The following is a 24,865-nucleotide window of genomic DNA, read 5'->3' on the forward strand; positions in this document are numbered from 1 at the left end:
TTCAAATACATTTCTGACAGGCCTGTCTCACCAGTTTCCCAGCCATGCCCAGGCATGTGTGAATGCCAGCAATTGACACAGCTTAGACTCAAGTTAAGACCCTTCCTAGTCCTCCCTAACTATCCATATATATATATATATATATATATAAAACCACATTTAATGAATTATAATCATACCCAGATGCATACATATTGATTCATGCAGGTCTACACATTCACATACTTGAACTCACATATCTATGTAATCACTCATACCTGTAGAAAATAAGCACTCATGCATACACTTACATGCATACATGCACATACAGAATTATATACCAGTACACCTTTTAAACACACTTCTAGTTAGGGCTAGGCTCCTGCCAAGGATCTTGATCCCATTTTTTTTAACTCTACAACAACTCCTCTCCTTTTTACTTAACCCCTCTATTCTAATTTAATACAGAGGCCTATCTAGCAGGGATGACTCTAATCCAACTCAGAAAGCCAAGGAGCTTCTATCACTACTAAACTCGCTATGCCTAACACTTGCACAGCTATCCCTATCAAAGTACCTTCAGGGATTCTCCAGGTCCTCCACTTTCTTATTTGAACCTTAGTTAGGACCACATGGTTAAACCTCTCAACAATCTTACCCCTGAGATAGAGAGATCCACCCTATACATAATGCTAAATTAAATAAGAAATTTGTAGGAATAAACAGAGACAATGTATAATGAAAATTCTACAAAAATAAAACAGAAAGCTATGGTCTTTGGGGGAATTTTAGGAGAGGTTATGAAAGAGGTATCATTTAAACTGGGCCTTGCAGGCCTTACGGGATTCAGACATACAAGAACAGAGGCAGGAAATTCCAGGAGAATGCAAGAATGTTCACAAAGTTCCATAGATAGGAAAAAGTGATGTATATGGAAAACTGTAGAAGTTCAGGCATCTGCAGTGAGAAAACATGACAGGAGAAAATTGGCAGGATAAAATCATGAAAGATCTTGAACTCTGTTAAGAAGCTTGAACTTTAGCTGTAGAAAAACTGTTAGGCAAAGAGGAGATATAAGAAATGGAATCACACTGGCTGCTGTGTGAAAGGTTCCTTGAAAGGAAGCACAGCTGGAGCCAAGGAGACCTGTTAGTAGGCTGTGCAAGAGTCCAGATTGAATATTGTGGCAGTGAGTGGACTCAGTGAGTGGAGCTGTAGAGAAATGGATAATTGTAAAAGAAGTTTAGGGGGCAGAGAATAGCAAGAGATAAGGTTGAAGAGTTAGAGGTTGTATTTTAAGAGCTATACAAAACTATTGAAAGGTTTTAAGGCATTGAAAAGTATTTAAACAAAGAAGGTTCCATCAGAATGGCATGTTACAATGATCAATGTGTCTTCCATATGGAGGAACTGGAGGGGGAAAGGATGAAGGTGGTTAAGGAGGATGCTGAAATCATTAGATGAGAAGTGTTAGAAGCCTGGTCTAGGCTAGTGGCAGTGAATATGGATATAAGAAAGTGGACTTAAGATACATATTACAGTGATAGATTTGACAGAATTTGATGGCAAATATATTATGAAAAGCAAGGGAATACCAATAGATCTCACTGTGCACCTGTATTTTATCTTCCATAAGTATTAAAGGAAAAAAAGTAGTACACATCTTCTTAGTGAAGGTGAGCTTTGTGATGCCCTCCCCCCAAATATTACCAGCACAAAGGACATTTATTGAGTTTACATTCAGACAATATATTTGGCTTGGTCCCATTCATTCCTCAGATCGCTTTCTTTCAGCTTTCGTAATGAGAACTGATATTTCTAATGCTGTCCTTCTGTTCCTTCAGGCAGAAAAGAAAAACAATAATGACAATAGCTTCCTCTAATAGAGTGCCAGCTTACTAAGTGTCAGACTTTACACATACTTTCATTTGTTTTCCACACAATCCTCCTTCCAAGCCTACAAGACAGAAATTATCCTTATTTTTCAGATGAGGAAAATGAGGGTCAGAAAGCCATATCTAGGTCACTTAAAGATACAGTCATTTTGTTGCAGTCTGTCTAACTTCAAATGCATGTACCTTCAACTACATTAGTGTTTCTGAACCTCAATTACACATTAACATCACCTGGGGAGTATTTCTCTCTCTCTCTCTCTCTCTCTCTCTCTCTCTCTCTCTCTCTCTCTCTCTCTGTATGTGCATGTATGCATGTATGCATGTTTTCTCACTGCAGATGCCTGAACTTCTCTGTCTCTCTCCTCTCTCACCACAGAGTCAGTTTTAGAACTTTTTCATCATCTTGAAAAGAAATCCTATACCCATTTGCTATCACCCTTGCTATCCCCCACCCTCCACCCTCTTCTTTAAACAAGTACTAATTAGCCTTCTGTCTTTATATATTTCTTTTTTCTAGACTTTAATATTGATGGAATCATATAATATTTGGACTTTCCTGACTTGCTTCTTTCACTTAGCATAATGTATTCAAGGTTCATCTAAATTGTACTATGTATAAGTTTTCCATTCCTTTTTACAGTTTAACTAGGGGCCCAGCACACGAAATCATGCGGCCCCACCGACAACTCACACCTGGGGCACCTGCTTTGGGGCGCCCACCTTGCTGCACCTGCCTCACCACGCCCACCCACATGCTGTCCTGCTGTGGGCTGTGGGGAAGGAACCGAGATGTGCTCCCTGTACTTCATGGTGACTGGTCTTTGGTCGTTATGGCGTTATGGCACTGGCTTTTTATAATATGGATAATATTCTACTGTATTTATATATCACATTTTTTATCTGTTCATCCATTGATAGACAATTTGGTTTTGTTTCACCTTTTGGTTATTATGAATAATGGTACTATAAACCAGTCAAGTACAGCTGTTTGTGCTTTCACTTCTCTTAGGTATATGCCTAAGAGTGTAATTATGTGATCATGTGGTAACTATATTCAATCATTTAAAGCACATGTGTCAAACACAAGGCCTGCGGGCCAAATCCGTCCCGCCAGGCCTTGCAATGTGGCCCGCACCGTGCTGTCATCACTGCACTCCGCTGCGTTTCCATCACAATGACAGTTTATGACTGTTCAGTAAACCATTCGGCCCGCGATTTAGGCTGGATTTTAGATTTTGGCCCCTTCTCTGATTGAGTTCGACACCCCTAATTTAAAGGATTTCTAGGCTGTTTTACCTGGGGAGTTTTTAGAATATACTAGTGCCCTGCCCACCCCACCCATCCCTTATCCTCTGACCAAATGAATCATACTTTCTGGGGTTGGTTCCCAATTGATTCCAATAACCTCAATCAGTAAGTTCCAGTGTGTATCCTGCATTGAGCACCACTGCAATATATCCTGATCTCAATGATATTGATATATGGAACTACTTAGAATTATCTACTTTTGAAGACTCATTAACCATAAGGATTCAACAAGAAGCCAGTGATAATTTCAATATTTATTCATAATCTAAGCCAACCACCCTGGTGACTTATGCTTCTGGGAAGAGAAGCTTTGACTACAACTTTCAAGACTTATATCTCTCTTTTCTGTCACCAAGGATGATCTTTAGTGAAGGAGGATTGGGCTTAATTATCAATGTACTGAGAAGGTATTGTTTTCACACACTGCTTGTCACAGTGCCTAGAATGATACCATAAAAAATACTTTCACTTGGGTCTGGGGAAAAATGGGTCTTCAAGAGTTCCTTAAGAAACTGCAAAGCTCCCTGGTAGGAAGGAAGCTGATAAGGAGAGAGAAAGCCAGGTGAAGACATGACTTCTTTTTGGCAAGAGGAAAAGACAGGGAAAATTGGCAGAAATTATTGCTTGCCTTCTCTCAGCCTCTTTCTGCCCTTGGACTGTTCCATGTCCCCACATTTCTGTGGAGTGAGAGGATAAAAAGATATATCCTGAATGTCATTATTCTACCCAAGGAGAATCCCTCCCTGTCTGGCTCAGTTCAGTACCTGGAGATTTATAGACGAAGATTTTCAAAATATATCCAGGAGTATGTTTACAGCATAACACACTGAATCAATTGCTAATTATGAATACTCTTCTCACTTCATATTGCTTCCAGGCCTTTGCCCTGGTAACCCTTCATCTCAGTGTTTCAAAAGAGAAATGCCAAACTTTTGAAAGTTCCACCATTTCTCATTTTCAACATGTGGTTTGTAGTTTAGATATGTGCTAAATATTTTAACAAATATTGGTTACGATTTTGACCCTTAAAAAATTCTATGAGGTATCATTACCTCTACAGATAAAGAAACTGAGGCTTAGAGATGGATAGGTGATTTACTCAAAGACACACTAGTAGTTTTAGGCAGAAATGGGACTAAAAACTTGGGCCTCCTGATTCCATGCTCTTTCTGCTCCACCTTGCCTAGATAAAGATCCAATATGCCCTGACAATATCTATAAGTAAAAAAATCAATACCAAATATAATTTTGTGAATATTTTTACCCTCAAATTTCTCCAGCCCCTGAAATTTTAACAGGAGTAAAAAGTAATAAGGATCACTAAGTGACATTAAAGAAACAGCTGCACTTCTACTAAAACAAGTTTACAATAGGAATAATCAGAGTTGTTTGTTTTTTAATATTTGCCATTATCATTTTATGAAGTGCACATGAGAATTTTTTAAAGATAGATCACATATTGGGACACAGCCAAAATCTTTCCAAATTCAATAGATTGAAATCATAGCAAGCATCTTTTCAGATCACAATGGCATGAAATCAGAAATCAATTACAGTAAAAATAATCACAAAATTTCAAACACTTGGAGACTGAATAGCATATTATTGAACAATGAGTAGGTTACCAAAGAGATTAAAGAAGAAATAAAACACATCCTGTAAAGAAACAACAATGAAAACACAACAATCCAAAATCTTTGGGAAACAGTGAAAGCAGTCCTCAGAGGGTAGTTCATGGTATTACAGGTCTAACTCAAAAAACTGGTAATAAACTATCTAACTCTGAAACTTAAAGAATTAGAAATAGAGCAACAAGAAAAGCCCAGTGTGATCAGAAGGAAGGAAATAATAAAGATCATAGAGGAAATAAATGACATAGAGACAAAACAAACAAACAAAAAACAAAACAATACAAAAGATCAATTAAACCAAGAGCTGGTTCTTTGAAAGGATAAACAAGATTGGTGAGCCTCTAACAAGATTCACCAAGAAACAAAGAGAAAGGTCTCAAATAAACAAAATCAGAAATGAAAGAGGTGAAAAAAACAACAAACCCCATAGAAATATGAAGGATTATAAAAAATATACTATGAGCAACTCTATTCCAACAAACTGTTCAACCTAGAAGAAATTGACATATTCCTAAAAACATACGAACTTCCAAAACTGAACCAGGATGAATCAAAAACCTGAATAGGCTGATAACTATGGAGAAAATTGAAGCAGAAATAAATAAGTAAATAAAAACCAAAAAACTTCCAACAAACAAAAGCCCTGGACCAGGTGGCTTCACAGGGGCGTTTTATCAAACATTCAAAGAAGAAATAAAACCTATCTTACTCAGCCTATTCAAAAAAAAAATTCAAGAGTAAGGAGCACTTCCAAGTTCTTTATATGAAGCTAGCATTACCCTAATCCCAAAACCAGATAAAGACAATACAAAGAAAGAGAATTATAGGCCAATATCCTTCATGCACATAGATGCTAAAATCCTCAACAAAAGTCTAGCAAATCGGACCCAGCAATACATCAGAAAGATCATACACCATGACCAAGTAGGATTTATCCAAGGGATGCAAGAATCGTACCACATCTGCAAGTCAATAAATGTGATACAACACATAAAAAAATGGAGAGATAAAAATCATATAATCATATCCATTGATGCAGAAAAAACATTTGACAAAATCCAGTACCCTTTTTTGATAAAAAAAAAAAAAAAAAAAAAAAAACTTTCAGTAAGGTGAGAATAGAAGAGCATACCTCAACATAATAAAAGCCATATATGACAAACCCTCAGCCAACATTATACTCAATGGGCAAAAACTAAAATCTTTTCCCCTAAGAACTGGAGCAAGACAGGGATGCCCACTTTCACCACTCCTCTTCGACATAGTACTGGAAGTACTAGCCATTGCTATCAGACAAGAAGAAGAAATAAAAGGCATCCAAATTGAAAAAGAAGTAAAACTTCTTATTCTCAAATGACATGATATTGTACATGGAAAACCCGAAAGACTCCATCAAAAAACTACTAGACTGAATAAATGAATTTGGCAAAGTAGCAGGATACAAAATTAATACTCAGAAGTCTATGGCTTTTCTATACACCAATAATGAACTCACAGAAAAAGAAATGTAAAAAGCAATCCCTTTACCTCTGCAACAAAAAAATTAAGATACCTAGGAATAAACTTAACCAAGGAGACAAAGGACCTGTACTAAGAAAATTTCAGGATGCTATAAAAAGATATAGAGGAAGACATGAACAAATGGAAATGATATTGATTCTACCTATACATGTTCATAAAAAGTAGAATGTTCATGGATAGGTAGAATCAAGATCATTAAAATGTCCATACTACCCAAAGCAATCTATAAATTCAATGCAATCCCCATTAAAATACCAATGGCACACTTCAAAGACCTAGAAAAATATCTCCAAAAATTCATCTGGAATTAAAAAACAAATAAAAAACAAACAAACAAACAAACAAACAAAAACCCTGAATAGCTGCACCAATCTCGAAAAAGAACAATGTAGGAGGAATCACAATACCAAATATAAAGCTATAGTACAAAGCCACTGCTCTCAAAACTGCCTGGTACTGGCATAAGAACAAACAGATAGACCAATGGAACGGAACCAAGAACCCAGCTATAGACACAAGCCAGTATGCTCAATTAATATTTGACAAAGGAGGCAAGAGCATACAGTGGAGATAAGACAGTTTCTTCAATAAATGGTATTGGAAAAATTGTAAGGATACCGTATTTTCCGGCGTATAAGATGACTTTTGAAATGAAAAAAAGTCAACCGAAAATCGGAGGTCGTCTTATATGCCGAGTATATCCCGAAAATAGGCAAATATAGGCCTAAACCTATGTTTTAACTGTAAAATTAAGGGGTCATCTTATACGCCCGGTCGTCTTTTTCGGTTGACTTTTTTTTTTGTTTCAAAAGTCGTCTTATATGCAGGAAAATATGGTACTTGCAAAAGAATGAAACGAGGCCACCAAATTACACCATACACAAAAACAAACTCAAAATGGATAAAGGACTTAAATGTAAGATGAGAAACCATAAACATCTTAAAAGAAACTATAGGCAACAAAATAGCAGACATTTGTTATAGTAATACCTTTACCGATACAGCTCCTAGGGCAATGGAAACTAAAGAGAAAATGAACAAATGGTACTACATCAAAATAAAAAGTTCTGCACAGCAAAATAAACCATCAACAAAACAATAAGAAAGCCCACTGCGTGGGAGAACATATTTGCCAATGATATCTCTGATAAAGGTTTAATCTCCAACATTTACAAGGAACTCATACAACTTAACAAAGGAAGGATAAACAATCCAATAAAAAAAAAATGGGCAAAGAACCTAAATCGACACTTTTTGAAAGAGGACATTCAGAAAGCCAAGAGATGTATAAAAACATGCTCAAAGTCACTAATCATCCAAGAGTTGCAAATCAAAACAGCAATGAGGTACCACCTTACACCTGTAAGAATGACTATCATAAACAAATCAACAAATGGCAAGTGCTGGTGAGGAGGCTGAGAAAAAAGAACCCTAGTGCACTGCTGGTGGGAATGCAGACTGGTTCAGCCACTGTGGAGAACAGTATGGAGTTTCCTCAAAAAATTAAAAATGGCCGGAACCGGTTTGGCTCAGTGAATAGAACGTCAGCCTGTGGACTGAAAGGTGCCAGGTTCAATTCCGATCAAGGGCATGTACCTGGGTAGTGGGCACATCCCCAGTAGGAGGTGTGCAAGAGGCAGCTGATCGATGATTCTCTCTCATCGATGTTTCTAACTTTCTATCCCTCTCCTTTCCTCTCTAAAAAATCAATAAAATATATATTTTTAAAAAATTAAAAATGGAACTGCCATCTGATCCAGTAATATCACTTCTAGAAATATACTCCAAGAAAACAGAAACACTAATCAAAAAGGATATATGCACCCCTATGTTCATAGCAGTGCAATTCGATAGCTAAGATTTGGAAACAACCTAAATGCCCATCAGCAGATGAGTGGATTAGAAAACTGGTACATCTACACAGTGGAATACACTGCTTCAGTAAAAAAGAAGGAATTCTTGCCATTTACAACAACATGGATGGATCTGCAGAGTATTGTGCTAAGTGAAATAAGCCATTCAGTGAAAGATAAATACCACATGATCTCACTCATTTATGGATAATAAAGAACATTACAAAATGTTGAACAAAAATAGATACAGAAGCAGAGTAGCATTGAACAGACTGTCAAACTACAGCAGGAAGGTAGAGGAGGGTTGCTTGGGGCATGCAAGAGATCAACCAAAGGACTTGTATGCATGCATATAAATAAGCACAACCAACAGACTCAAAACACTGGGGGTGGGAGGAGGTGCCTGGGGGTGAGGGTGTTCAGGGGAGGTCAGTGGAAGGGCGGGGAAGAGACATATGTACTTTTATGATACCTTAAACAATAAAATTAAAAAATAGTTTAAAAAGAAAAAGAAGCCTTTTGCAGGTTGAATACTGTGGGCAAGCCACAAGATAGTCTGGGAGCCAATGGGGATATGTGAACAATTCTGTCACCAATCTGATTTTTAAAAAATATATTTTTATTGATTTCAGAAAGGAAAGGAGAGAGACAAACATCAATGATGAGACAGAATCATTGATGGCTGCCTCCTGCACATCCCCTACTGGGGATCAAGCCTGTAACTCAGGCATGTGCCCTTGACTGGAATTGAATCTGTGATCCTTCAGTCCTCAGGCTGATGCTCTATCCACTGAGCCAAATCACCTAGGGCACCAATTTGATTTTAAATCATATCACAAGGCAAGGGTTACTCTAGCTGTCTGTGAAACTGTGGAAAACTGGCCCCTCCCCCTTCCTCCCAGCAGCAAATTCCCTTACAATGTTGGCACCTAGGGCAAGGGGAAGTTGTCAGCCTACCAAAAGGAGATTCTGTCTGAGAACTTGGCAGCTTTCAAGCCTCATCCGGAACTGACACACATCCGGAAGAGCCCACCACAGAAGTCTTCACCCTGAAGCTTCTGGCAGTGATTCAGGATCCCTGTCCTATAATGCTCCAGGGCCCAGATGCAAAGGGAGCAACTATTCAACAGAATTCCCACTGGGATAAGCTCTCACATAGGTCCACCTTTCTTATCTGATCTTCAGACAGAAGAACTAGCCCTGAGTCTTTTCTAAGCAATCTGGGGTGAAGAAGGGAGAGCCTTCCAGGCAGAGAGATAAGTTTAAGTAAAGACATAAAATAATGATGCACATTGGGATCCTATAAGTACTTTGATAAGACTGGAGCTTTGGGGAGGTGTAGCAAATCAAAAGATGAGGTTCAAAGTACAAAAGTCCTCATCTTGAATGCTTCACTTAGGAAACTGAACTTTATCCTGTAAGCAATGGGCAGCAGCTGAAGATTTTCATGCTGTGACATTTTCTCTCTGAATGCCAGGTGGAGAATAGTTTGGAGAGACAAACCACTCAAGACGGTTTTAAAATCGTTTAGGCAAAGTATAATGAAAGTTCAAAATAGGGTAAAGGTAGGAAATACAAAGAGAAAGGGTCAATTAAGTGAGACAGGGCTTGTAGATCAGATGTGAGTGTTGTGATGGGTGGGAACATCTAATCTGATGGTACTTTCACTGAGATAGGCAATATGGGCAATAAGTGAGATTAGTTTGGACATGTTAAATTTGAGGTCCTTGTAGATTATCTTAGTAGAGATGTTCATTCAGTAACCTGATACACAGGGCTGGAGCTCATAAAAGAAGCCGAGGCTGGAGATACAGATTAGGAAATCATTAACATATATAACTGAAGCCATGATAGTAAATGGGATCACTCACATAGGGTATAAGATGAGAACAGAAAGCCAAGAGAAAGACTGGGAAATTACCAATGATTAAAGAATGTTCAGAGGAAGAATAAAGAGCAAAAGGGCCTGTGAAGAAGTGATCATTGAAATTGTAGAAAATAGCAGAGATGATATCTCTTAAGTCAAGAGAGAGCAGATTTTTGAGATATGGAGTGTGGTCAGTAGTGTCAAAAGTTAATATAAAGTCAAGCAGAGTGAGAGCTGAAAAAAAGTTACTAAATGTAGTAATTAGAAGGCTATTTGGCACCTTTCCTAAGGTTGTTCCAGAGAAGCTATGAGGGCAGAAGACTAACATTTCTGAAGATTTCTACACCCCAAGACATTTATTCATAACTATGTAAAACCTTCAGAATTATATTGGAAAATATATGTTTATTTAGAAAATGTATACTTTCATTTTTGAAAATAAATGCAGGAAGATGTTCCCAGTAGGATAAAGAATGGTTCTGTCTCAAAGAAGGTCAAATTTTTCATAGCAAAAAAAGGAATGGAAGGCCTAGAACCTTAGAGGTTATAGCTTGATGTTTGGCTCTGATTCATGAAGATGGTATTATCCTATAGGGATCCTATCTGTGAATGACTGTGCTAGTATATGGATAGATATTGTAGAATATTTTCTACAATGCATGAGTACAATATAGTCTTTGGTAAGTTCAAATAGAGGCCCAGGGAGAAATATATTGGTCAAAACCAGGGAAATGGTGTTGAGCATCATGTCCAAAGAACAATCATGATGATTATAAGATCAGAAGGAAGAATCATGAGATCAGAAGCTAAAATAATCAGGAATAAGTAAGGGAGAATAACTAGGGTAAAACATTCAAAATTAAGACTATGAACAACTTAGGGGGCTAGAGACCTGTTTTTGGGTGGTTCTCCCTATGTGATATGAACTGGCCGGCTTCATGGCTTCAAGAAACTATGCAGTCCTGCCCAGTGAGAGTGAAAAGAAAAGCTTCTGCTGAGCTTCTGACCTAGGTAGAATCCCTGAATGAATGTTCAGACTGGTGTCTGAGGAACCATGCTGAACATGGTAGGGAGAGTTGGAGTTTTGGTCCATCTAGAGTCCTAAGGCTATTCCAAGTAAGAAGTATTATTTCTGTAAAGGCCTGCTACCGGCCAGAGGCCAAAACTTGCCCACAACTTGACCTATTTTTTTCTGTTAGTATATGGATTGAATTGTGTTCTCCCAAAAAGATGTTAAAATCCTAATCCCCATCATTTTAGAATATGACCTCATTTAGAACTAGGGTTGTTGCAAATATAATCAAGTTAAGATGAGTTCATAATGAAGGAGGTGGACCCTTAATACAATATGGCTGGTGTCCTTATAAAAGGAGAAGGGACAGGGAGATACATAGGGACAATGCCATCTGTTAACAAGAGTCAGGAATTAAGTGATGTAGCTTTAATCCAAGGAACACCAAGGATTGGTGGCTACCACCAGAAGGTAGGGAGAATCAAGGAAGAATTCTACCTAGAGTCTTAGAGGAATATGGCTCTGCTGATGCTTTGATTTTATACTTCTGGCCTTCAGAACTAAGAATCCATTTCTGTTGGTTTGTTGTTGTTCTTCATTAATCCTCACCTGAGGATATTTTTCCATTGATTTTTAGAGAGAGTGGAAGAGAGAGGGAAAGACAGAGGGAAACACTGATATGAGAGAGAAACACATTGATTGGTTGCCTCCTGCAGGAGCCCTGACCAGAGCCCGGGCCAGGGAGGAGCCTGCAACAAGTACATGCTCTTGACCAGAATCAAAACTGGGACCCTTTGGTCTGCAGGCTGACACTCTATCCACTGAGCCAAACCGGCTAGGTCAATTTCTGTTGTATTAAACGACCCAGGAATACATGGGGAAGAATGAACGGATAGGACATTCAAAACTAAGACAGTGAACAAATACAGTTAGTAAATGTGGAAGAATATCATTGCTCCAGAGATAAGCTTTTGTCAAAATAATAAACCCTCAAAGAAGGGATTACTATAAAGATTCCATTTAGACTGTAACTTCTGGCTACTTCATAGAAGAACCCTACCTAATAAGAGTAATATGCAAATTAACCATTACTCTGCTACATCCACCAGCCATGCCCCACCAGCCAATCAGAGAGAGTATGCAAATAAACCCAACTTAGATAGCTACAGCCACAGAGAGTAGGAGGGAGGCTTGGGTTTCCCAGGCAATGGAGGAAGCCAACCTTTCTACATGCCCTAGCCAGCCTAAGCCTCCACTCAAGTCTACAAAGTTTCAATTATAGAAGGTAAACAAATCCAAACAGAAATGACTGCCAGCCACAGAGCAAGAAGGAGGCTTGTCTCTGCTCCAGGCTACAAAGTTTCAATTGTAGAAGGTAAATAAATTCCAGATACCAGGGCCTTTGCTTGGGTTGCCAGGGGTCATGACTGGCCTGCAAACCACCACAGGCCCCTTGCTCAGACCACCCCATACCCCAAGGGGACCCCTGCCCTGATTGAGGACACCTTTCAGGGAAAACCAGCTGACCCCCACCCATGCACCAGGCCTCTATCCTATCTAATAAAAAAGTAATATGGAGATTGACCATCACTCCAACACACAATAGCTGCCCCATGTGGTCAAAGATGGCTGTCTCCATGTGGACACAGGATGGCTGCCACAAGATGGCCAGCCGGGGAGGGTAGTTGAGAGGCACCAGGCCTGCAAGGGAGGGCAGTTGGAGGCGATCAACCCTACAGGGGAGGGCAGTTAGGGGTGAACCAGGCCAGCATAGGAGGGAAGTTGGGGGCAAAGAGGCTGGCAGGGGAGCAGTTAGGCATCAATCAGGCTGGCAGGGGAGTGGTTAGGGGTGATCAGGCTGGCAGGCAGAAGCAGTTGGGGGCAATCAGCAAGGAAGGCAGGCAAGCAGTTGGAAGCCAGAAGTTCTGGATTGTGAGAGGGATATCTGACTGCTGGTTTAGACCTGATCCCACTGGTACAGGTCTAAACGGGCAGTTGGACATCTCTTAAGGGGTCCCAGATTGAAGAGGGTGCAGGCTGGGCTGAGAGACACCCCCCCCCATGCCCCATGTACAAATTTCATGCACTGGGCCTCTAGTTGAGTAATAAATGTCTTGGTACCATTCCAAGAATTTTAGATAATCTTTGTAGATTTAAGTTACCTTGGTTCATAATTTCCAAAGTTTGAACTGGCAATCAAAATGAAAATCTTTATTTTGGGTGTTTTTTTTTAATTCAAATTAAGTCCATATTTTTAGTCAGGGTGCTATCCTGGTAAGGATAATAAATAGGATCATCCACAAAATATGTAAGGGTAAATAAAAGTTTAGGCAGTTTGCATGGCCTTTTTATTTGCCTTTCTTTTTTTTATGAATATATTTTGCTTATAGAACAGATTTAGGTTTACAGAAATATTGAGCAGAAAGTATTCTCCAGAGGCCCCCACCCCACACATATTTTCCCTGTTATTAGCCTCTTACTTTAATGTAAGAAATTGAAAACTATCATCCAAAGTGGCTGTACCACTTTGAATTCCCACCAGCAATGAATGAAAACTCCTGTTGCTCCACATTCTTGTTAGCCATTTGTGTATCAGTTTTGTGGATTTTAGCCATTCTAATGGATATATAGTGGCATATTGTTGTTTTTGGAAATAAACTTTCCAGGAATAAAGAACTTAAAATTAAAACTATAAAGTTGACCTAAGATTCTAAAGGAGATTTATACATTCTAAGTTATTTCTTCATAAATATGGAAAACCTCCAGAATTCCATGGGTAACTGAGGCTTTATTTTAAAAATAAATCTTTTGTTTGAAAATAAATGCAGAAGTATATTCCCAGTGGGGGAAAAAAATGGTTCCTGAATTGTTTTGGAACTTGTGAGCACTTCAAAAATCAAGTGATTACTTTGATATCCCTTTGGTAAGTCTGGGACTAGCAGTTTATCTTTAGCCACCCTCTCCACAGACCTATACGCTACCACATCTCTAAGATAGAATTTCTTCCTGTCTCTTCTTTTCCTGTCTCATTCATTTTGTAAAATTTCTGTCTCCATCTCTTTGCTACCATGTTCCCTAGGGTCTTGCTTCTCCTTTGCCTTACTCTGGCATCCCTCACTCTCATGTGGCATTTAACTTCCTTCCCCTCATCTGAACCTTGAAAATACTATGCACAGTGAAAGAATCAAGGCACAAGAGGTCATATACTATGTGATGCCATTTATATGAACTATCTAGTATAGGCAAATTCACAGAGTTGGAAAGTGGATTTGAGGTTACCGGAAGCTGAGGTGATGGGAGATGGAAAGTTATTGCTTAATGGGTACAGAGTTTCTGTTTGGAGTCTCTTAAAGTACATTTTTATTATTTTTGACTTATTAAATAGAGGTTTTATGTTTACTCTTCTAAATTTAAAAATTCAGGTGAATGGAAACTTTTGAATTAAAAACAATTACATTGCTCATAACTGAAAGTAATCCCAATGATACAGTATTCATCATACTTCTCTGTATCATCTTAAAGATAAGGTCTTAAATATCTGTTTGAATTTTAAGATTGTATTTTCCATGTGTGATATACACTGATTTGAGCCTAAAGTATTTTCTCATTAGCCTGGTAGAAAACAATTCTACTTGGCCTGACCTCTCTAAACTGAGAGGCCAATAAATGTGTGCTTACTTCCCTATGGTTTCTAATTTTAAACACACAAAAAAGCCATTTCTGAGGTCCAAGAAGAACAATACTTTTGATCCTAACTCGGGAATATATGAGGTGTGCATCATTTAATTTCTTTTATTTCCATTCATGCTTTAGTATCAGGAAGAGTCACTAGAATGGAATAGTCACAAACATGGAATCTGAATCTTTATATATTACTTGTGCTTAAATCTCAGCTCTATCATTCCTTAGCTATGTGACCCTAGGCAAGCTACTTAAGCACTACTTGCTTCAATTTTATTCTCTCTCAAATTGTGATAATAACCGTGCACACCTTATAGGATTGTTGTGAAAATTAAATAATTAATATACACATAGCATACACGTACACACATAGAAAAATGTCTGGAACATATACTAGTAAGTACTTGTTATTAGTGAATATTATATGATTAACTTTATTGCTTGCTAGGGATATAATGGTGAACGAAATAGATAATTCCCCTGTCCTTATGGATCTTACAATCTCATATAGAGGATAAACATTAAACCACATTTAAATACTTTTTAAAGTTAGAGTTGTGCCGAAACCGGTTTGGCTCAGTGGATAGAGCATTGGTCTGCAGACTGAAGGGTCCCAGGTTTGATTCTGGTCAAGGGCATGTACATTGGTTGCAGGCACATCCCCAGTGGGGGGGGTGTGCAGGAGGCAGCTGGTCGATGATTCTCTCTCGTCGATGTTTCTAACTCTCTATCCCTCTCCCTTCCTCTATGTAAAAAATCAATAAAATATATATTTTTAAAAATGAAATAAAAAGATAAAGTTAGATTTGTGATTAGTGCTATAAAAGTGCTTATGAGCATGTCTAAGAGGGAAATCTACTCTACTCAGGTAATCAGGAAAGACATCTCGGCTGCAGCATTGATATTTAAGCAGTGATATGGAGAATGAGTAAATTAGCCTAGGGAAGAGGTCTAAGTAAAGGAGGTCAAAGAGAAGAAAAATGAGTGAACCCAGGATACTTTAATAGTCTGTAATAGGTCTAGGGTGCTCAGCCTGCTGGGCAACATTCTTAGCAGGAATTGAGGCTGCCTACAGGGTAGGACTATATGTGCGCCACAGTTAAGAGAGAAGGTCCTTGAGGGCCAGAGAAAGAGAATACTAGTCGTTTGCCTTTTGAAACAAAGCTTATTCCCTGGGAAATGCAAAGTGAAATGGCACAGGCCAGGGAGAAAGTGCCTGCTGGGGGCTACATTTTATCAACATAGATTAAAGCATTCAGGAAGATAGTCTGCAAGGAAAAGTCAAATCAGGGAATCACACAAAAGTGGCCAAATGCTTTTGCTGCTGAATTTTAAGATGGCCTTGAACACTTAAGAAATCATATTTGCTGTACATATACAAATGGTTGAATAAGGAGACCTCAATTGCTCAAATGTATTCCTGGCATGTACAGCCTTAAATTAGAGGGTCTAAATAAAGCTGTGGCCTGCTCTTTCTGAAAGTTTGCCAACCACTGATATAGATCATGTGGGATATGGGGCCTCATCTAGGCTGATTTTAGGACAGACATTGGAACTTGCTTTCTTGCTGAAATGTCTGACATCAGCACTAATTTTTAGTTATTGCAACTCTTCCTCTAAGACACACAGTACCCAGGGCCCTCCAGGAGGACAGGCTTCATCTCTAGGAGGCTAAATAGTTCCTCGTTTAGAGAATGAATGATTGATTCCTGAGCCCACACAATCTGCCCCAAATTGTGTTTTCCATCTTCACAGATCCATTATCTTCATGCCCTTTGACTTTGGAGCAACATGTGAAGCGTTCTTTTAGTTTTGCATCAGTAAACACTTCAGACCTCCCAGGCAGCTCCAAGTCATGCTCCACATCACCTTGTTTGGAAACATCACCATCTGGTGGATTTCACTGTTTCTTCTCTCAAAGATATGGCTATATTCTTCCAATTGAGGGCATCCATGACTTGCTGAATATTTTAGCTGCACACGATTCTGGGATTGGTATTTAAGGAAGCCAGGGTTGAGGGGCAAATAAGGAAGAATGTACTTCATGCTTCGAAGCTGAAATCTTGGCACACAGTCAGCTGAATATATACTGCTTGGTTGACTTTTTTCAGAAGCACAAGGTGCACACCTCTTACCCCTTCTCTTAAAATAGTTTCATTCTTCCTCCACAAACCTGAATTACTTTTCCAAAGATCATAGAAAACCTTCAAGGAGTGAAATAAATAAGTCGTGTCCTTTTCTTCATAGCTGATTGAAATTCAATCCCTGGAATCTGATAGTAGGCAAGATTGCCTTCTTTCAAATACAGGCACTCCTTGGTACGGTCAATCCCAAGGACCTTGGGTCAAATGACCTACTGGAAAGCCCAATGGAGACACATGCTGTGGGATCACACTGCTCTTCCAACGCATTAATGAGGTATCTTGAACTCTGTCTCTCATTACTGTCAGTGCTAAGAAGCAGGAACACAGCCATGTTCTTACTAGAAGGAGTATCTGCTCACATAAAAAAAAATGTTTGGGCTTTATAATTAAACAGACTTGTATTCAAATATCACCTCTTTCACATACAGTCTGTGTGGATGAAATAAAGGCACATCTTCATGTAAGCCCTGATACTTCTGTTACCTAGCAGCAAGTAACTCAATCTTTCTGAGCATTAGTTTCTTAGTCTGAAAAATAGGATGAACCCAATAGCTATTTTATGCAGTTTCAATGAAATTTAAATAAGAGAAAAATAATGCTGTAATTCACCCACCTTATAATTTAAAAATATAATATTTTAATTTATTTGGGGTTTTGTAGTTTTGAAAATAAAAGAGTTTAAATATATTTCTTTCTGTCTAAGCTGAAAGCAGACTATATTCATATTTAGAATGATGTTCTCTGAATAAAGCATTTATTTAGTTTCCAACAAACTTTTTTTTAAAAAAAATTCAAAGAATCATGTTTAAATTTGGATTCTATTTAAGATATAATGATCTAATTTATTTAGAATAGTCTTTCTCAAACTTCATTTTTTTCCTGGGCACCAGGGTCCATTTTTCAAATAAAATTTCACTTGGAACCTTAACATCCTATCTAATAAAAGAGTAATATGTGAATTAACCATCACTCCACTATACCAACAAGCCACACCCCTCAGCCAATCAGAAGATAATATGCAAATAAAGCCAACTAATATGGCTATAGCCACAGAGAGCAGTAGAGAGGCTTGGGTTTCCTGTGCAATGGAGGAAGCCAAGATTTCCGCCTGCCCTTGCTGGCCTAGGCCTCCACTCAAGGCTACAAAGTTTCAATGATAAAAGATACATAAATCTAAATAGAAATGGCTGCAGCCATGGAGCTGGAAAGAGCAGGAGGCTAGGGTTTCCCCCAGCAATGGAGGCCTCCTCTTAAGGCTACAAAGTTCCAATTATAGAAGATAAATAAGTCCCAAGAGAAATGGCTGCTGCCAAGGGGCAAGGAGAAGACTTGGCTCTGCTCTAGCCTATAAAGTTTCAATTGTAGAAGATAAATAAGCCACAGACACCAGCCAGGGCCTCTGCATGGGTTGCCAAGGGGCATGGCCAGCCTGCAAACCACCACAGGCCCCTTTCCCAGGCCATCCCATGCCCCAAGGGAACCCCCATCCTGATCTGGGACACCCTTCAGGGCAAACCAGGTGGCCCCCACCCATGCACTAGGCCTTTATCCTATCTAATAAAAAGAGTAATATGTAGATTGACCATCACTCCAACACACAAGATAGCTGCCACCATGTGGTCAAAGATCCTGCTCCCATGTGGATACAAGATGGCCACCACAAGATGGCCAGCAGGGAAGGGCAATTGGGAGGGACCAGGCCTGCAATGGAGGGCAGTTGGGGGTGATAAAGCCTGCAGAGGAGGGCAGTTAAGGGTGATCAAGCTGGCAGAGGAGGGAAGTTGGGGGCAACCAGGCCTGCAGGGAAGGGCAGTTGGGAGAGACCTACGCCTGTAGGGGAGAGCAGTTTTGGGGAGACCAGGCCTGCAGGGGAGGGCAGTTAGGGGTGACCAAGCCTACAGGGGATGGTAGATAGGCACAAACATGCTGGCAGGGGAGCGGTTAGGCATCAATAAGGCTGGCAGGAGAGTGGTTAGGGGGTTATCAGGCTGACAGGCAGAAGCGGTTAAGGGCAATCAGGAAGGCAAGGTGGAGGGTAGTTGGGAGCCAGCAGTCCTGGAGTGTGAGAGGGCAGTCAGACATCCCTTGAAGGGTCCCAAATTGGAGAGGGTGCAGGCTGGGCTGAGGGACATCCCCCCAGGCCCTGTGCACAAATTTCATGCACATAGCCTCTAGTGTTAAAAGCAAAGTTGCATGGGTTGCAGCTAGAGCTAAAGCTGAAGGGAAAAAAGTAGGATTCTATTTGGTTTGTACTTGAGTGTAAGCTCGAGTCTAGAACATCGTGCATTTTGCCTGTTTTCTTCACTGCTGCTTCTCCAATGTCTATAAAAATGCCTTACATTAATGGGGCTCAATGTCTTACATTAATGGGGCTCAAAATATATTTTTGAATGCCTAATGGATGAATAGCATATGAAAAAGGCTGGCATATAATAGGCACCCAAGAATATCTTAATATATCTTACCTAACTAAAATCCTGCAGGAAATTGAGTGATATGTTGTTGGTGTGAGAATAAGAACGTCCACCTGGGAGAAAATTCATGCCCTCACCTGTCACACACCTACCTTGTCATTCCTCTTTCTGTTTTTCTCCTAGATCAGTTAGGTGTGAAAAGAGATATTTCCTGTATAGAGAGCATAAAGAAACCAGACAGAGTGACTTTGGCATCATCACTACTTTCTCACCTTCTCAATAACTTCTGGTAAAATGACATAGCTTGCAAAAATCACACTGAGCACCTGATGAAACACAAATATAGCCACAATTAAGCAAATATACCCCTCAATAACAGTGCATCAGTAATAATAGAAGCAACATATTTAGTTCTGTAGCCAATAAATCAGATTTGAGATGTGAGATGCGGACAAATAAAGTTACTAGGCAGCCTGATGAAAAAACAACAAATTCAAACTTTGTAGTTAATAGGCCCCAATTTCCAAGTTTGCTAGTCATTGCTTAGATGATCTTTTGGTAAGACTTCCCTGATCCTCAGTTTTTACATCTGCAAAAGGATCTTCACTCCTTATCTGATAAAACAAAATAGTACCCATATCATGGGTTTGCAAGGAAAGTAAACGATCTGATTAGCTAATTGATTAGCAAAGTGCCTAACTCATAATAAACATTCAACAGAAGGTCATTTTTTCCCAAAGTCTTAGAACAATCATTTAAAGAGAAATAATTTTATACAAAAGTCCCAAGGCAAAGATCAAGAATGACTACTATAGAAGTTCAGAGACATGATCAGGGGTGAATGTCAGAATCTAATATATTTTAACTGATGGGGAGATTCTGATGCACAAACGGAGAAAAGCCAGGATTTTTAAGTTCCCTGAGAGGTAGGTAAAAAGTGAGGATCAGTATGATTAATGGTCAAGAGATGAATGTTGACCTGAGTTAAAATTCCAGCACTGGAATTTGTTAATGTTTATTTTTTTCTGAACCTCCATTTTCTCATCTGTAAAATGGGAATGATATTAAGAATTTCTACTTCAGGAGGCTGTAGTTAGGATAAAATGGGATAACATATTCAAACCTCTGAATGTGGTAAGAGCTCAATATATAGAACTTATTATTGGTATTTTTTGAGATTTATATGCCCCAAAAGAAAGAATGAGTTGGAAAGAGTGACATTTTCTTCCACCTTAAGCAGGGATGGAGACTCACTTCTAGAGAGTTGATTTTGCATGGATTCAGGGAGATAGTGCTATGTAGAAGTAATCTTTGAAGAGGAAAGCAGCAAGCATGGTCATGGGAGGATCCTTGACCTGGCAAGAGTAGTTATATTTCTTTCTTGAGTTATCTTGATAACAAACTATGAGGACAAATATCAGTTGAACAGAACAAATCAATGAATTCACTAAAGTTAAAGAATACAATGTCAACACACAGAAAGCAGTTGCATTTCTATACACTAACAATGAAATATCTGAAAAAAGAAATAAAGAAAACAATCACATCCACAGTAGCATCAAAAACAAAATACTTACATAAATTTAACTAAGGCAGTGACTGATCTGTATACTGAAGATTATAAGATATTGAGTAAAGAAATTGAAAAGTACACACATAAATCTAAATGTATCCCATGATCATGGATTAGGAGAATTAATACTGTTAAAATGTCCATACTACCCAAAGCCATCTATAGATTCAATGCAATCCACATTAAAAACCCAATGGCATTTTTCACAGATATAGAAAAAAAAATCGTAAAGTTTGTATAGAACTATAAAAGCCCCCAAATAACCACAGTAATCCTGAGAAAGAGTACAAAGCAGGAAGCATTACCACTTCTTTATTTAAAACTATAATACAAAGCTATAGTAATAAAAACAGTGTGGTACTGGCAAGAAAATGGACAAATATAACAATAGAACAGAATCAAGAGCCCAGAGATAACCCCTTGCTTATATGGCCAACTAGTGTTAGGCACGGGAGTCAAGAATACTCAGCGGAGAAAGATTAGCAATCCTATATAATAAAAGCCTAATATGCTAAGTGTCCAGTCATCCATTCAATCAATCAAAGTATAATATGGCCGCTCAACTGCTCTCTATGATGTGTACCGACCACTATGGGGCAGACAGTAGACCAGTAGGATAGCTTGCTGCTGGGGTCTGGCTGATAGGGACTGAGTGAGACAGGTCGGACATGCCCTGAAGCCCTCACAAGGTTCCTCCCTAGCTGGCCAACCTCCAGTGATCCTCCCCAGCCCCAATCATGCATCAGTGGGGTCCCTTGCCTGGCCTGCACCCTCTCACAATCCAGGAACCATTGAGGGATGTCAGAGAGCTGGTTTCAGCCCAATCCCACTCAACATAGGAGCTGCCCATTGTTGGTCAGTGTGCTCCCACAGAGGGAACACTGCTCAGCCAGAAGCTGGGCTCATGTATGGTGAGTGCAGTGGTGGTGGTGGCAGCCTCTCCCGCCTCCACGGCAGTGCTAAAGATGTCTGACTTATGGCTTAGGCCCACTCCCCAAGGGCTCCTGGACTGTGAGAGGGTGCAGGCTGGGCTGAGGTAGCCCTCAAGTGCAAGAATTTCATGCACCAGACCTCTAGTCTCTTCAATAAATGGTGTTAGGAAAATTGGATAATCAAAAATAGAAGAATGTAATTAACTTCTATCTTACACCACTCACAGAATTAACTTAAAATAGATGAAATAATTAAACATAAGACCTGAAACAATAAGAATCCTATAAGAAAACCTAGGAAAAATTATCCTCGACATTGGTTATTACAATTAATTTTTTTTAACGTAACATCAAAAGCACAAACAACAAAAGCAAAATTAAGTAAGTGGGACTACATTAAACTAAAAAGCATCTGTACAACAAAATATACAATTAACAAAATGAAAAGGCAATCTAGGGAATAGAAGAAAATATTAATAAATCATATGTCTAATAAGGAGTTAATATCTAAGATATATAAGGAACTTGTATAATTCAATAGCAAAAAACACAGATACAATCTGATTTAAAAATGTACAGAGGAACTGAGTAGACATATTTCCAAAGAAACTATACAAAAGACCAACAAGTTTTTTTAAAAGATGCTCAATATTGCTAATTAGGGAAATGCAAATCAAAGCTATGATAAGATATACCTCACACATGTTAGAATGGATATTATAAAAAAAAAAAAAAAGAGATAACAAGTATTGGGGAGGTTGTGGAGAAAATGGAACCCTAGTGAAATATTGGTAGAGATATAAATCAGTAAAGCACTATGGAAAACAGTATGATCACAAACAACAATGTGGTTAGTGCCAGGAGGAGTGGAGGGTGGAGTCTGGATCGAGTGGGGCAAAGTGGGGGGCAAAGTGGCAGACATCTGTAATAATGTCAACATTTACCGTATTTTTCGGACCATAAGACGCACCGGACCATAAGACGCACCGGTTTTTAGAGAAGGGAAATGAAGAAAAAAAGATTCTGAAACAAATAGTGTCCTAAAATATTTTATGTGCATTAAAACCCAACATCACAGTCATAAACACATGTAATCAACCCTGTAAAGTAAACAGCAGCATTTAGAACCATTTTAGAGCCAGGCAAGCACACAGAGACCACACAGAGCCTGGCAAGTAAAAAAACTTTTTTTTTAAAGTATATGTGTAGGCTATATTTGGACCATAAGACGCAGGGACTTTTTCCCCCCACTTCTGGGGGGAAAAGAGTGCGTCTTATGGTCCGAAAAATACGGTAATTTTTTAAAATAATCAAACTCACAGGAATAAGAAGAAGAAAAGATTAAGACAGACATACACAGAGGAAAGACCACGAGAGGACATAGAGATGAGACATTCATCTATAAGTCAAGAAGAGAAGCCTTAGTAGAAATCAACCCTGTTAACACCTTGATCTAAAACTTTTCTAAACCTTGTGAGAAAATAAATTTCTGTTGTGTAAACCAACCTCCCCCCAAAGAGAAAGAAAGAAAGAAAGAAAGAAAGAAAGAAAGAAAGAAAGAAAGAAAGAAAGAAAGAAAGAAAGAAAGAAAGAATATATGATTCAACTATTTCACTTAGAGGTATATATCCAAAGGAAATGAAATTAAGAGCTCAAAGAGATACTGTACTCACATGTTCATTGTAGCATTATTCATAATATTCAAGATATGGAAACAACCTAAGTGTCAGTTTATAGATGAATGGCATATACACAAGATACTAGTATTAAACCATGAGAAAAAAAAAAAGAAATACTTCCATTTGTGACAACATGGATGGACCTTGAGGGCATCCAAGTGAAATAAGTCAGAGAAAGACAAATACTGTATGATATCATTTATATGTAGAATATTTAAAAAGCCAAACTCACAAAACCAGAGTAGAATAGTGTAGCAAGAAGCTGGGAGGTTGAGGGCAAATGAAGAAATGTTGCTCAAATTGTGCAAACTTCCAGTTATAAAATTAAGTTCTGAGGAGCTAGTGTACAGCATGGTGTTTATAGTTAACACTGTATTATATGGTTGAAAATTGCTAATAGTAGATTTTAATGTGAGATAATGGAGTTGTTAACTAACCCTACTGAGGTAAGTATTTAACAATATATAAGTGTATCAAATTATCATGTTGTATACTTTAAATTTAATAAAGATAGCTGAAACCAGTTTGGCTCAGTGGATAGAGCGTCAGTCTGCGGACTGAAGGGTCCCAGGTTCCATTTTGGTCAAGGGCATGTACATTGGCTGTGGGTATATCCTCAGTAGGGGGTGAGCAGGAGGCAGCTGGTTGTTGTTTCTCTCTCGTCGATGTTTCTAGCTCTCTATCCCTCTCCCTTCTTCTCTGTAAAAAATAAATAAAAATATATTTTAAAAAATTAATAAAGATATATGTCAATTATATCTCAATAAAGCTGTGTAAAAAAAAATGGGGGGGGGACCTCTGAATAAAAACACAGTTTTTAACTCTAAAGAAATAAAAGCACTAATGATGAAATGCCAAGAACTGGAGCCATAATTTTGGTTAGAATTTTTAAATTCTATCCTTCAAGTCATGCCAATAGATACTTTTTGCATCTTGGGGGGAAAAAACAGTTGTGTGGTGCTTTTTACTTTTGGTTTAGGTTTATTCTATTTATTTTTAAATGATAATGGTTAAAACTATGTAGTATATACTCTTCTATTTCTATCCTAGCTCACAAATCCTGGAATCTAGCTGGCAAGCTCTCCCTCTCCACCTCCCAATATGTGGAGGAACTATACTGGCCAGGCTAATTTTTCCAAGGGTGACCTCAAATTTGGATTTTTTTTACTTTGAAGTAGAAAGTGAACTTTTCCTTTAGGACAGTATCCTGTTTTGGATCATAGTCTATTTGAACATTTTGCCAGTAATAGCTGAAGGAATAAAGCCTAGATGGAAAAAGAGAGGAAAAGAGAGAACTCATTCTTTATTTACCATTTTAAACTTCAGCAAAAAGTGATTTATTGATATTTCTCTCCTTAATATTCATCTATTGAACA

Source organism: Pipistrellus kuhlii, unplaced genomic scaffold, assembly GCF_014108245.1.
Source record: "Pipistrellus kuhlii isolate mPipKuh1 unplaced genomic scaffold, mPipKuh1.p scaffold_m20_p_19, whole genome shotgun sequence".
Classification (NCBI taxonomy): Eukaryota; Metazoa; Chordata; class Mammalia; order Chiroptera; family Vespertilionidae; genus Pipistrellus; species Pipistrellus kuhlii.